The 15,158-nt window shown below is 37.3% G+C and overlaps 1 pseudogene across 2 annotated transcripts; it reads left to right on the top strand.

The window, feature by feature from the left end:
- The first annotated feature begins 315 nt into the window (after window positions 1-315).
- On the top strand, window positions 316-1,945 carry LOC149404726 (cytosolic sulfotransferase 12 pseudogene; annotated as a pseudogene). Of its 2 annotated transcripts, none has more exons than XR_016295462.1 (2): window positions 316-455; window positions 744-1,945. The product of XR_016295462.1 is annotated as a cytosolic sulfotransferase 12 pseudogene, transcript variant X1 (transcript). The 2 variants fall into 2 exon arrangements; XR_016295463.1 differs by having other exon boundaries at window positions 408-455; window positions 796-1,945.
- Window positions 1,946-15,158: the final 13,213 nt, after the last annotated feature.

Raw genomic sequence — 15,158 nt, 5'->3', positions numbered from 1 at the left:
CAGTAAAATTTTAAAAACTTTTTCGACCTTATGATTCAATTTCTTTTCTAAAGTGATAAATTATTTATAATAATTATTAAAAAAAATTTAATCTCTATGTTAAACATATTTTGAAAATATAATTTTAGCTATTTGAAAATTTAAAATTTTGAGTATTTAACTAATTAATTCATTTCAAATGGGTGTTTCGTATAATTTTTTTTCATTTCTCTAAATATATTAAAAATATATATATTGATATACGAATAACTTAATCGTGAAGACGCTTACAAAATAAAGTAAAATTATTTTGTGACACAGCGTAAAGATGACCCAAGAGGGTTCATTTAATCTGCGGACGGATTCATTTATATATACTTGATGGTTTCACAAGGAAACCAATAAGCGCTCCTCTACACTAGAGATCATATCTTATTAGAGATCAATCTTACTCATCAAAGTCACACACACCCAAGGTCAGACTTTTTAACCATTTCATTGCTATTTTCTGTTTGTTGCTTCTTTCTTTGTCAGCAAAAGCTATATTTTTGGCCTAAAAATTTTGTGTGTCTGTTGAGTCTTGTGCTAGTATGTTTACCTTACAATTATAAAAAATATCTGCGTTTTGGAGTATTTTGTATAGCTTTGTTGTTGGACTAAATGACATCACATCAAAAAAATTTCATGCACTATTTTTATGTAGGTCGTATGATATTGTATTGAATCTGAAAAAAAAAAATACTACTGTATAAGCTCAATTACAGTACATGGCTGAAGAGATCAAAGAACTAAGGAATCTGAAGGACCTGACTGCAGGCATGGAAAACGGCGAGTTTCAAGCTTTCCTTTCAGACCTTCCCAAAGAAAGAGACTTGATGATTCAAAACAGTACTTTGTATTATTATCGAGGGTTTTGGATGGAAGGTTCATTAATTAGAGGACAAATCTCCGCCTCGAAAAGCTTCACAGCTCTCGACGACGACATTATATTGACTTCCTGTCCTAAATCGGGAACTACTTGGTTGAAATCCCTAATTTATTCTGTCGTAAATCGCTCTCAATTTTACCCAAAAAAGGATTTTCCTTTGTCTAAGACGAGCCCGCACGAGCTCATACCAACTCTAGAAGTCATGTTCACTCCCCAATCTCCTGATTTCAATAATTTTCCCTGGCCTCAAATATATTCCACACATATATCATATGGTTCGTTGCCTACCTCGATAAAATCTGCTAAATGTAAGATTGTTTACGTTTCTCGAAACCCGATGGATCAATTCATATCGTTATGGCATTTTGGTTCCAAGATTAAAGACGACGCCGGAGAGCCGCGCAACTTAGAAGAGTGTTTCGACAGCTTCTGCCGCGGAATCCACCTCGCCGGACCATTCTGGGACCATGTCTTAGAGTTTTGGAAGGCAAGCCTTGAGAGACCCGACAAGGTCTTGTTCTTAAAATATGAAGATCTGAAGAAAGACACCTCGGCCGTCACGAAGAGGTTGGCTGTGTTTTTAGGGTTTCCTTTTTCCGAAGAAGAAGAGAAAAAGGGGCTCGTGGAAGAGATAGTAACATTTTGTGGCCTCGAGAACATGAAGAGTTTGGATCCGAACAAAAACGGAAGGCGACCATATGGGGTTCATCATAACGCTTTCTTTAGAAAAGGCGAGGTCGGAGATTCGAAGAATTTTCTAACGGAGGGTATGATTAGGCGCATGGAAAAGATAATGCAAGAAAAATACAGCGAGTTTGGCATAAGCTATGACCTCCCAATATGAGATTTACTCTTAAATCACACTTTATTGATGTCTGTCCTATATTTTAAGAAATAACTGTGCGCATTGTTTTGCACTAATGTTTGGGTGTTAGAAAAAAGAGGCTAGTGTTTCATCTGAAAAATTGTTATATTCATTTTAAGTTTTTATATTTCCCTATAATGATTAACGTCAATATATTTTTTATATTATTTGAAGTATGGTTTGGAGACAAATAAACTAGAGATGTAAAAATTTCACAAATAGCACGATCATTTGAAAAAAAAAACTAGAAATTTCAGAATAATCATGATATTCTTGAATATGATAAATAGCTAGTTTGTGTAGAAAAACCAGTCCAAGAGCCTTCCACGGAAAACTGGGTTAATTCTCCGGCTGAAGTCACTGGTCACCGGCCAAAATTCGGCTGTGGTCAGGAAAAATGCATCAAGACCATTCCCGGATTAACAAGTTCTGGGTCACTGGGCTAACGTCCGTGTCATTAATCAAGAGAAAAATAAACTTCTCTCATCCAATGACATAATGACGCGGTCCTGACCGAGACAAAAACCTATCCGGAAAAATCGGAAAACGGCTCGGTCAAAGACTGACCGAAAATGTCTCGCCGTAAGAATTGGACAATGAATTTTATGATTATTAATCTCAATAATTATTAGGAAAACATAAAGAGCATTTCTTAAAAAGAAACAATTTTAAACGATGAGAAGGCAATGGATCAAAAGATTAGGGATAAAATAAGTATAAGTTTTAAGTAAAAACAAATTTTGTATCGAAACAAATTAAGCTAACATGCATACAATGATCTAACTATGACACCGATTGTTGGAAATTGGATTTAGGATTTTTCGAAACTTTTATCTTATCTTTGATTATGTTGAAGAGCAGCTACAAATAGACTATTCAACAATTCTAACGAAATTCGCGTAAATGTGTGCGGGCACGACTGACTCAATAAGTTATAAAATCAATTTTCAAACCACAAACATACTTGAAATGTCTCGAAATTAAATTACAAAGGATCAAGACACAATGCCAAAACAAAAAAGAGGATTTTTACCAAGAAAATTGAGAGACAGCTATGGGAGATCAAGAGTTTCTTAGTTGCTAAGTTACTCTTGTCGTTTATAAGCTTTGCGAGATACTTGTCGTATCTTACTCGCTTATATCGACGACTAGTCGTTTTTATCCATATTAGTCTGATTTGATGTTTTACCGGTATTATAAATAGTTTGTTTTTTAGTTTTGTTTATTCATTCATTCATATTCAATAAAAAGTTTCTCTCTCTGAAATCATTTTCGATTCAGAGCTTTTCTTCTTTAGAGTTCTCAGTTTCAATATGCTATCAGAGCTATTCCGTGCTCTCTGAGAATTCTTCGTCTCTCCTTCTCATTTTTTCAAGATCTGTAGTTCATCGCTTCAATGGCGAATCCAGATTCTTCATCGACGGAGACGATCATCACCAGCGCAGATGGAAATTCAAGACCTAGGTCAAGAATTGAAGATCCTTTCTCTCCTTACTACCTCCACCATTCAGATTCCTCAGGAGGAAGTCTCGTCTCCAATGTCCTCACCGGTACAAATTACATGTCATGGAGTCGCTCAATGCTGATTGTTCTTGAGGCGAAGAACAAATTAGGGTTCATCGATGGATCGATCTTGAAGCCGTCGCCTGAGGATCCCGATCTTCTTCGCCTTTGGAGCAGGAACAACAGTACAATAATCGCTTGGATTATGAACTCGGTGAGTAAATAAATTGCATCTAGCATTCTTTTTGGTGGTACTGCAAAGGATATTTGGAACGATCTGAAGCACAGGTTTCAACAAAGTTACGGACCAAGGATCTTCCAATTGAGATGTGAATTCGTTACCTGACTCAAGATCAGAGTTCTATCGGTTTGTACTTCACAAAATTGAAGTCAATTCATCAAGATTTATGTGAGTTCAAGCCGGAATGTACTTGTGTGTGTACCTGTGGTGGAAATGCCAAGACTGCAGAGTTCGTCGACTCCGAGTATGTTATGCAGTTTCTCATGGGTCTCAATGAGAACGACACTCATGCTCGAGGACAAGTCCTCCTCATGGAGCCTATTCCACCAGTGAACAAGGTCTATGCAATGCTTTCTCAAGAAGAAATGCAGAGGTCGATTGGATCAGATCATCAAGCCTCAATCGATCAATCCAATTCCCTTGCCATGAATGTGCGTGAAGATCAGAAAAAAATGGAAGGGAAAAGATCGTCCAATGTGCACACATTGCAAGATGTTAGGGAATACCGTGGACAAGTGTTACAAGGTTCATGGTTATCCACCGGGCTACAAGTTTAAGTCCAAGACACAAGCCAACAATGTTGAAGGATCAAATGATTGCCCGGACAACTCTTCATCAAGCAAATCTTCGAATCTCTCCTCAGAGCAGATTCACCAGATCATCAACCACCTATCCAACCAGATCATCTCATCATCCACGGCCATTCCAAGCACAAGTGGTGAAGCCAACATGACCTTCCAAACAGGTTTTTGCAGTTTGGTTAATTCATCTCATCTTTTCAATTTCACTGATCAATCTTGGATCTTAGACTCAGGAGCTACAAGACTTATTTGTGCTAATCGAGTCTTTTTTCTAACATAAGAAATCTGCACAATTCTACTGTTACTTTGCCTAATATAACTGTCATTCCAGTTCATTTCATAGGTGATGAGCACTGACCTTATTCTACACAATGTTCTATATGTTCCTTGCTTTAAGTTCAATCTTATATATGTCAAAGCTTTAACCAAAGAATCTAATGTAAGAGTATCTTTTTGTTCTGATTCCTTTGAAATTCAGGATATAAGTCATTTGAGGACGATTGTCAAGGGTATGAGTTACAATGATCTCTACATTCTCACCAAGAACAACATTGTACCCTCAACTGCTCATGTGAATTCAGTCTCAGCTCAAATCTGACATCAACGGTTGGGACACCTCTCCTATCCAAGATTGCAGGTTCTTAAAGAAAGATTAGCCTATAAGTATAGTAGTATAGATACTATGACATGTTGTATATGTCATTTAGCCAAACAACATAGGCTTCCTTTTGTATATGAAAACAATTTCTCTACTTCCTGTTTTGATATTGTTCATTGTGATATATGGGGGCCATATGGTGTTCCTACTAGACTTTGTCATCGGTTCTTTTTTACCTTAGTGGATGATAGCACTAGATTTTGCTGGATCTTTACATGACTCGTAAATCTGAAGTTCACAATATCATTCCACGTTTTTGTGCCTATATTTCCGATCAGTTCGCCACGACTGTAAAGACCTTTCATTCTGATAATGCTCGTGAGTTGATCTTTGCAGATTATTTTTCCAAGAATGGGATTGTACATCAATTCTCTTGTGTTGAGACTCTACAACAAAATTCTGTTGTGGAGAGGAAACACCAGCATTTATTAAATGTCTCTAGATCTTTGTTGTTTCAGTCACAAATCCCCATTCAATTTTGGGGTGATTGTGTTTTTAGCCACTTATATCATTAACAGGACTCTTTCTGTCATCTTATCTAACAAATCTCCTTTTGAGCTGCTTTATGAAAAACAGGTTCATTATGATCATATGAGAGTTTTTGGTTGTCTTTGTTTTGTATCCACTCTCAAAGCTCATAGATTAAAGTTTGCCTCTCGTGCAAGAAAATGTATCCTACAAGGGTATCCACAGGGGGTCAAGGGTTATAAACTCTTGGACCTTAACACCATTGAACTTTTCTTATCCAGAGATGTGATCTTCCATGAAGGGATTTTTCCTTTTCATGATTTGCATAAAAATAAGAAAACTATTGATCCTTTTGATTCTTTACCTATTCCAGTTTTGATCTCTAATGATGTCTCTATTGATAATTTCCGTTATTCTTGTGTGCAAGGATTTACCTAATATGAATTTCCCAGATGAACATCCTCCTGACAGGATCACTCTAGATATGCCATCTTTGGACTCTTTTGAACAGCCAATTCCTCAGCCTAATCCCACACATACAGGCACCAGGAAATCCTCAAGGCATCATGTTCCACCATCCTATTTGAAGGACTATCACTGCAATCTTTTGAACACAGGTTCATGCTATACTTCCAAGCATCATATTAACACTGTGTTGAATTATGACAACTTGTCTTTGCCTTTTATAGAATTTGTGCTTTCCATTTATGCACATTCGGCTCCCTAGTTTTATCATCATGCAGTAAAAAGTAGGGAATGGGGTGAGGCTATGACAAAGGAAATTGAGGCAATGCACAAAAATAGTTCATGTTCTGTTGTACTCTACCACCTAGGAAAACTTCAGTAGGATGTCGATGGATTTTCACCAACAAACTCGACTCAGATGGGTCTCTTGCTTGTAGGAAATCACGTTTAGTGGCTAAAGGGTATACACAAAAGGAGGTAGTTGATTTTTTAGACACTTTCTCACCTGTGGCTAAACTTGTTTCTGTTAAAATCTTACTAAGTCTTACAGCTTCACAAGGTTGGTTCTTATCTCAGCTTGATATGAGCAATGCATTCCTGAATGGTGTGCTCTATGAGGAGGTTTATATGGACCTACCTATGGGCTATGCTATTCAAGGGGAGCATAAAGCCAATCTGGTAAGTTGGTTTGTAGACTGCATAAGTCCATATATGGACTGAAACAGGCATCCTGACAGTGGAATATCAAATTCACTGAGTCTGTTCAGAAAACAGGTTTTGTACAATCCAAATGTGATTACTCTAGTAAACTAGAGGTTCTGGTATGAGTTTTGTTGTCATATTGTTGTATGTTGATGATATTCTTGTTGCTAGTCCCAATTCTCAAATTGTGTCTGATGTCAGGGAATTTCTTAGTTCACTATTCCGATTTAAAGACTTGGGGGAGTTAAAATATTTTCTTAGTCTAGAGATTGCTAGATCTGCTTCTGGTATTGTTGTTAGCCAAAGGCAATATGCTTTACAGGTTCTTGATGATGCACGGTTTATTGACTCTAAACCCGTTAGAACTCCTACGAATCCTAGGATATCTTTATCCTTGGATGATGGAGAAGCCTTAGAAGATTCTACTCATTATAGGAGGCTGATTGGTAGATTGTTATATCTTACCATTACACGGCCTGATATTACTTATGATGTTCATACTTTGAGTCAGTTTGTGCAGGCACCTAGGACTGCTCACCTACAAGTAGTTCATCACATCTTGCGCTATGTTAAATCAAATCCAGGATTTGGGCTCTTTTATCCCTCTAATTCTTCTACACGAATTAGGGCCTTTTCATATGCGGATTGGGCTACATGTCACATCAATCACTGGTTATTGTATTTTTGTAGGTGATGCTCTAGTTGCTTGGAAGTCCAAGAAGCAAACAACTATGGCTCGAAGCTTAGCAGAAGCAGAGTACAGATCTTTGGCAGCTGTGATGAGTGAAATGGTTTGGATGCACCAAGTCATGAAGGATTTCCATATTCGTCCAACTTCTTCGTCAGTGATTTATTGTGATAACCAGGCAGCGTTACACATTGCTGCTAATCCAATATTTCACGAACAAACAAAATGTTGGAATTGATCTAGGGTTTAAGAAAAAGTTTAACGCTTCGTTAAGCAGCGGAATTTTAAAAATTTTCGTTTTCAAGTAAAACGTTTTTACTAACCTAGACAAAGAGCAAGCACATGTAAATAAAAACTAAAATGAGCATAAAAGACTACTAACCTTTTTTAGAAGCTTGAACGTTTAGAAGCTTTTGGAAAAGGTTGCAACGTTCGTCTCCTTCGCAGCACGTCTCTCTTCCTTTCCTCGTTAACTCGAGCAACCACGAAAGTTTCTATCACTAAATCATTCAAGATAAAAAGGAATTAGTGTGTGGGCACTTTTAAACACTATGACTTAAGAACGAGACTTGAAGTCGGAGAGCTAAACACTAGGTCAAATGAGGACCTAGGTGCCAAAACAATAAAACGAAATTGAATAGAGAGAGAAAGGAGAGGGGCGGCCAAGCTAGAGAGAGAAGCTCTCAATCTCTAACACTTGGGATGAATGAAATGAGAAGAATAAGGCCCATATTTATAGGAGAGGCTTTACCTTCAATAAGGTAGTTTCCTCTTCTATAGAATATCACATATTCATGAGGAAATATTCCTTATTTCCTTTTCTCATTTGGGCGTGTAAGCCTTGGCATCTAGAAGCAAATTTCTTTCCTATTTTGCTTGCCTTGGCCGCGCATATCATTTCCTCCTAGAGGAAATTTGTTTCCTCTTTTTCTTTTGGCAAGTATATTCATACATTAATGCACAAAATAATCTCTCTTTCACACTAAGGGCTGCACGAAATTTGGTCTCCCATTCACTTGGGTTGGACGGCCAAAAGCCTTCTAGAAAGGCTTTCTAGGTTTTTCTTTAATTGTTCATGACAACATAAGAAAAGCCCATTAAGAATTTTCAAGTAAAATTCTATGAAATGAAATTAATTCACTAGGCCTAATGAACACATCATGGCCGAGTGATATAATGTCATCATATGACTATGTCAAAAAATTTATTGACATTCATTTCATGCCATGTCCAAAAAGACAAAATTACCCTTTTGACAATTTTCGTAAAACTTGTCTCGTTCTTGTTTTGACTTAGCTTCTAGTTTAACTATTCTTGCTTGATGTGATTCGTGACAGTGACCTCATTGATCCAAATGAACAAAGCTTGAGCTAAACACTTGGACTCAAAAGTTCACAAACCTTTTCCAAGTTTAGCTTAATGTCAATTGACTCCACTGAAGAGTTGACACTGAAAATCTCTCGGTTCAAATGAATTTATTTTCTACTCAAGAATTCAACCTAATTGTAATGAGTGGATCCACAGAATATTATCAGTGTTTACCCTTCATGAATATCATCAGCTAGTCGGGATTTACGAAATTACCATTATACCTTTCTAGCTGTTATTTCCTCAACTCCTTTGTCGCTTGTGAATAAGTAAGAAACAATGTATTGACGAGTGGCTAACAAGTCACATTGTATCATCCAAATGAGTCAGGACTCAATTTGGACACTGGCCAGTTCATTTATTCACATTCCAAGGAACAAAGCATGAGGTGATATACATTGCATTTCAGCAATCTTGTACATGAATTCCATATCTATGAGAACTTCGCAAAGTTACTCATGACATTCTCACAACTTAGTACTTCACCAATAGGCCCTGTTCGGAATCACATACTGAGTCCGAACTCTGACTTTCTCAAATGAGAATACGTAAGGTGTGAAATGGCATGTCTCATTTCAGGATTAAGGTAAGCACGATGCAATTCATACGTAGTGACTTCGAGACATAAGAGGTTAAATGGTTTGTTCTTATCTTGTCTCTAGAAGTGCACTGGTCAATTCAGTACCTTCGGAAGATACCTAGAAGAACTATAGAGTCTCCAACTCTCAATGCCTCATAACCAGACATCATAGATTCTTCTAACAATCATACTGAGGTCAATAGTCCTTTGACCCTTAGATTGCGAATATATTGTTTTAAGCAAACTACGAAGAGTTTGTTCATGCAAATCTACATTTGTCTCTTCGTAAGTTATTAAGTTTGTTTATGGACTAAAATACTAAGGTTTTATCATAAAGCTTCAGACAAGGAAGATTGAATGAACGTTTCAACTTTTATTAATAAATAAGCAGTTACAAGCAAGAGTCTTCGTAAGACTATATGACATCAAATGTACATAAATACACACTACAACTCTTCTTGTGGGCACCATTGACAACAAACTCCCACTTGACGAGATTCTGATGAGCTAGGTTGTGTTTTAGTTAGGGTAAGAACAGTTCTTACAGATGAGGTAGAAGCTTCCTCACCCAACTTTTGTTCAAGCACAATTTTGCTTCTAGGTTTTGCATCCTTCATAAAGTCCTCCTCAAGGAAACGAGCATTCGTGCTAACGAAAGTCTTATCGTCCTTGGGACTATAGAAAATGAAACCATTGGTTTCCTTTGGATATCCCACAAACAGGCACAATTCTGACCTACTAGCCAACTTGCTAGTCTTTTGCCTTAGCACATGTGCAGGGCAACCCCAAATTCGGATGTGACCCAGATTTACTTTACAGCCAGTCCATCGTTCATAAGGAGTACCAGGAACCGTTTTGGACGGAACTTGGTTCTAAATATAAGCGGATGTTTCGAGGGCATATCCCCAAAAGGAAAGAGGGAGTGATGAGTAACTCATCATTGATCTAATCATCTCCATAAGAGTTCGGTTTCTTCTCTCTGATACTCCGTTTTGTTGAGGTGTGCCAGGTGCGGTAAGCTGAGAAGCGATACCTTCTTCTTTAAGAAAGTCATCGAACTCTCCAGACATATACTCACGACCTCGATCAGATCGAAGGGTTTTGATCACTTTGCCAGTTTGCTTTTCCACTAAAGCCCTAAAGACCTTAAATACGTTAAAGGTCTCGGATTTGTGTTTGAGCAAATAGACAAAACCATATCGCGAGTAATCATCGGTGAAGGTAACGAAGTATTCGTATCCTCCACGTGTCTGTTGGCTGAGCAGACCACATACATCAGAATGTACTAGTTCCAGCAACTCAGTGGCTCTTCGACCCTTATCGGAGAAAGGTCGCTTAGTCATTTTTCCTTCTATGCAGGATTCACAAGTAGGTAGTGAACCTATTGCAGAGGCTTGGAGTGGACCGTCCCTCACAAGTCTCTTAATCTTATCTAGACTGATATGACCAAGTCTTAAGTGCCATAGGTATGTTGATTTTGTTAGATCAGAGGATTCAGAAAGTTTGATCCTCTTTGGCTCCCTAATTAGATCATTATCTATTTCGGTGTCTAAAAGAGAAGGTTGGGTGGGATAGATGTAGAAAAGAGCATTCTTCATACATGCATCAGTGACAAAAGAATTATCAGGAAACGAAATACGAATTCCATTCTTAATGAACTTTAAACAATAATCTTGCTCAAGAAGACGAGCAACGGATATTAAGTTCTTCCCAAAGGTAGGAACAAAATAAACATTATTCAAGTTTAAAGTGCGGTCTTCAAAAGACAGCGTCACGGATCCCACAACCTTCGCGGACACCAGGCTCCCATCACCCCATTTGAAACATAACTCGCCTTCCTAAGCTTTTGGTTTTCTTGAAACCATTCAAGGAACAACAAATATGGTTAGTAGCAGCGGAGTCAAGAATCCACGTTGATACATTATCAGCTACTAAGCATGCTTCGGTAACTAGTACAATACTATGTTCCTTTGCTTTGAGATAGGCAGGACAGTTCTTTTTATCGGCCTTGTGAGGTCTCTTCTCAGTTCCAGAGGCGGAGGCTTTTTGCTCAGTAGCATGTGCCTCTCCTTTAATCCTCTTTCTCTTAGTGAGACCTACAGCAGTGTGAAGTTCCATCATAAGCTTGGTAACAATGTACTCTAGTTTGTTTATGGAGTAGTTCATCTTGGAGGTATCAAGAGATGCGGGGAGAGTTTATAAGATCATATCTATGACATTCTTCCCATCAATCTTAGATCCTAGGATTTCCATTTTATTCAGATAACTAATGATCAGTATCATAAAGTCTCCAACAAGAGTCCTAGCCTTCATGCGATAGTTCATAAACTGTCGGACTACTTGTTGCCTTGTTTGATGCCTTTGCCCTCCAAACATCTCATGGAGATTGTTGAGCATGTCGGCGACAGTCTCGATGTCACGATGTTGTTGTTGCAACACATTGTTCATTGATGCTAAGATATAGCACCTCACAATCTCATCGGAGCAGAGCCAGGCCGTCAAGGCGTCTTTGTCCTCTTGAGTCGAATCATCATTCGTTTGAGGAGGACACGGAATGGTGAGTACCCATTTGTGCTTGTTAACGGTAAGGATGATATCGAGGTTATGTTTCGAATCTACATAGTTTTCGTTTTCGAGGAAAGGATGATTGAGAGATGTTTGAGGGACATGTTGCTTAATTAAGTTGAAACAAGTTTATGATTAGTCTTTTGGTTTAGGATTTAAGTTTGTTTAAGACTTGATAAAATCCAAAGGTGTTATAAACCAAACGATAATTTACTCCCTCAAGAGAAGGCCGCAAAAAATCTCCATTTATAAGTAAATGACACATCATTAATGCTTAGCCAAGATGTCAATACATCAATTTTGACTAGCCACCTTTCAAATTGGTTTGATCACTCACATCCTTTCGCAGAGCCTCAAGGGAGGATTGCTAGGGATTGAGCCTAAGTGTGCAACCAACCACTTAGTCCAAAAGGTCAACTTTGAAAAACAATCCCCCAAGGGGAGGCCTTGTCATCATCGTCTCACTCTCGGACGTAGCTCATTGAGCAATGGTCGAAGCAAAAACGCCTTGGAGTACTCCCATTTAAGAGAGGGTCGCAAGAGCGGCTCTTAGTCCCACGTCAATTGCTTCTTTCATTCGTGTTGGGGATCGCGGGTTACAAACAACAAGTATAACCCTCCCACTTAGTTTTTGGAGTTGGTACATCGACTCTTATAAGTTCGGAAACGGTTTTCCTAGTTATAGAGCGATAGAGCGGACAACTAGAAAAGAATCCTAGATTTTCATGTTCAGAGCAGTGTTAGTGCATAAAGGCACAATGGACATAATCAGATCTTTTCCTATTTTCTATTTCGGTAAAATGCATGAGGGAAGTGTGAACTTCAACTCACTCGAACACTTGAAAGTTTGAGATTACAAATCTTTTTATTTTTCGGCTTGTCTACAAGGAGACCTCCCACTTAAATTTTCAAGAGCATATAGATTTTGAACATATGTGATATAGATATAGTTTTGAAAACATTTTGAAAACTTATTTGATTTGGATGACAAAATATTTTCAAGTTTGAAAACGAAAACGGTTTTTCAAAATTCAAACTAGTTTTGTAAAATTCAATTTCAATTAAACTTTCAAAAATCAAAACATTTTAATCTTTCACATCATGTTTATAACCTTATGAAAAACATTTTTTCTCAAGAAAATTTTCTCATTAGAGTTCTATAACTCATGGTAGTGGGGCTGAAAATCCGGATTTCTAAAAAAACTGGACTTTCGGAATAGCCGCGCACCTCGGAGTAAAATCTCCATAACTGGCGGCTCCGATGTCCTTTTGTCCTAAAACCGGTGGCATTAGAAAGAGGACAGACAGAGCTATAATTTGATTCAAGAATCATTGAATTTATGTTTCTGAGCAGAGAGTTATGCCACTTTTACTGCGGGTTTTACTTCAGCTCGAAGAAAAAGAAATAATTAAAGTTCAGTCCTTTTAGGTGCGAAAAAGAATCGAGTGTAACGGAACGTTTTAGGATGTTGTTAAAGCTTTTATTTGTGTTTTATTAGCAAGGTAATAACATGGTATAAAAGAAATAACAACAAGCATAAAACGATTCAAGTAAATATAAGAAACTAGTAAGACTAGAAAACTACTCACAAAATTTACTCGAAATTTTCTCAAACTTAAAAACACGTTTTTCAATATAAAATTAAAAAAATTTAGAACTGATTCTAATGTGTTTTAATAACATCCCAAACTCATAGAAAAACAACATGATTTTTAATTTAAAGGCAAGAGCAGTAAATTAAAAAAAATCTAAGAAAACAATTCTAACTTGTCACAAAATTAGTAAACTTTCGAAAACGATTTTCAAGCTCATAATTTTAAATACATGTACATGCATATCTTTGACCATAGCTCTGATACCATTTGTTGGAATTGATCTAGGGTTTAAGAAAAAGTTTAACGCTTCGTTAAGCGGCGGAATTTTAAAAAATTTCTTTTTCAAGTAAAACGTTTTTACTAACCTAGACAAAGAGCAAGCACATGTAAATAAAAACTAAAATGAGCATAAAAGACTACTAACCTTTTTTAGAAGCTTGAACGTTGAGAAGCTTTTGGAAAAGGTTGCAACGCTCGTCTCCCTTGCAGCACGTCTCTCTTCCTTTCCTCGTTAACTCGAGCAACCACGAAAGTTTCTATCACTAAATCACTCAAGATAAAAAGGAATTAGTGTGTAGGCACTTTTAAACACTACGACTTAAGAACGAGTCTTGAAGTCGCAGAGCTAAACACTAGGTCAAATGAGGACCTAGGTGCCAAAACAATAAAACAAAATTGAATAGAGAGAGAGAGGAGAGGGGCGGCCAAGCTAGAGAGAGAAGCTCTCAATCTCTAAAACTTGGGATGAATGAAATGAGAAGAATAAGGCGCATATTTATAGGAGAGGCTTTACCTTCAATAAGGTAGTTTCCTCTTCTATAGAATATCACATATTCATGAGGAAATATTCCTTATTTCCTTTTCTCATTTGGGCGTGTAAGCCTTGGCATCTAGAAGCAAATTTGTTTCCTATTTTGCTTGCCTTGGCCGCCCATATCATTTCCTCCTAGAGGAAATTTGTTTCCTCTTTTTCTTTTGGCAAGTATCTTCATACATTAATGCACAAAATAATCTCTCTTTCACACTAAGGGCTGCACGAAATTTGGTCTCCCATTCACTTGGGTTGGACGGCCAAAAGCCTTCTAGAAAGGCTTTCTAGGTTTTTCTTTAATTGTTCATGACAACATAAGAAAAGCTCATTAAGAATTTTCAAGTAAAATTCTATGAAATGAAATTAATTCACTAGGCCTAATGAACACATCATGGCCGAGTGATATAATGTCATCATATGACTATGTCAAAAAATTTATTGACATTCATTTCATGCCATGTCCAAAAAGACAAAATTACCCTTTTGACAATTTTCGTAAAACGTGTCTCGTTCTTGTTTTGACTTAGCTTCTAGTTTAACTATTCTTGCTTGATGTGATTCGTGACAGTGACCTCATTGATCCAAATGAACAAAGCTTGAGCTAAACACTTGGACTCAAAAGTTCACAAACCTTTTCCAAGTTTAGCTTAATGTCAATTGACTCCACTAAAGAGTTGACACTGAAAATCTCTCGGTTCAAATGAATTTATTTTCTACTCAAGAATTCAACCTAATTGTAATGAGTGGATCCACAGAATATTATCAGTGTTTACCCTTCATGAATATCATCAGCTAGTCGGGATTTACGAAATTACCATTATACCTTTCTAGCTGTTATTTCCTCAACTCCTTTGTCGCTTGTGAATAAGTTAGAAACAATGTATTGACGAGGGGCTAACAAGTCACATTGTTTCATCCAAATGAGTCAGGACTCAATTTGGACACTGGCCAGTTCATTTATTCACATTCCAAGGAACAAAGCATGAGGTGATATACATTGCATTTCAGCAATCTTGTACATGAATTCCATATCTATGAGAACTTCGCAAAGTTACTCATGACATTCTCACAACTTAGTACTTCACCAATAGGCCCTGTTCGGAATCACATACTGAGTCCGAACTCTGACTTTCTCAAATGAGAATACGTAAGGTGTGAAA

The sequence above is a fragment of the Urtica dioica genome, chromosome 2 (genome assembly GCF_054948205.1).
Source record: "Urtica dioica subsp. dioica isolate 48M chromosome 2, U.dioica_male_clone48M_v1_H2, whole genome shotgun sequence".
Lineage (NCBI taxonomy): Eukaryota > Viridiplantae > Streptophyta > Magnoliopsida > Rosales > Urticaceae > Urtica > Urtica dioica.
The sequence above is the reverse complement of the archived record's forward strand: the minus strand, read 5'-3'. Positions and strand labels throughout refer to the sequence as shown.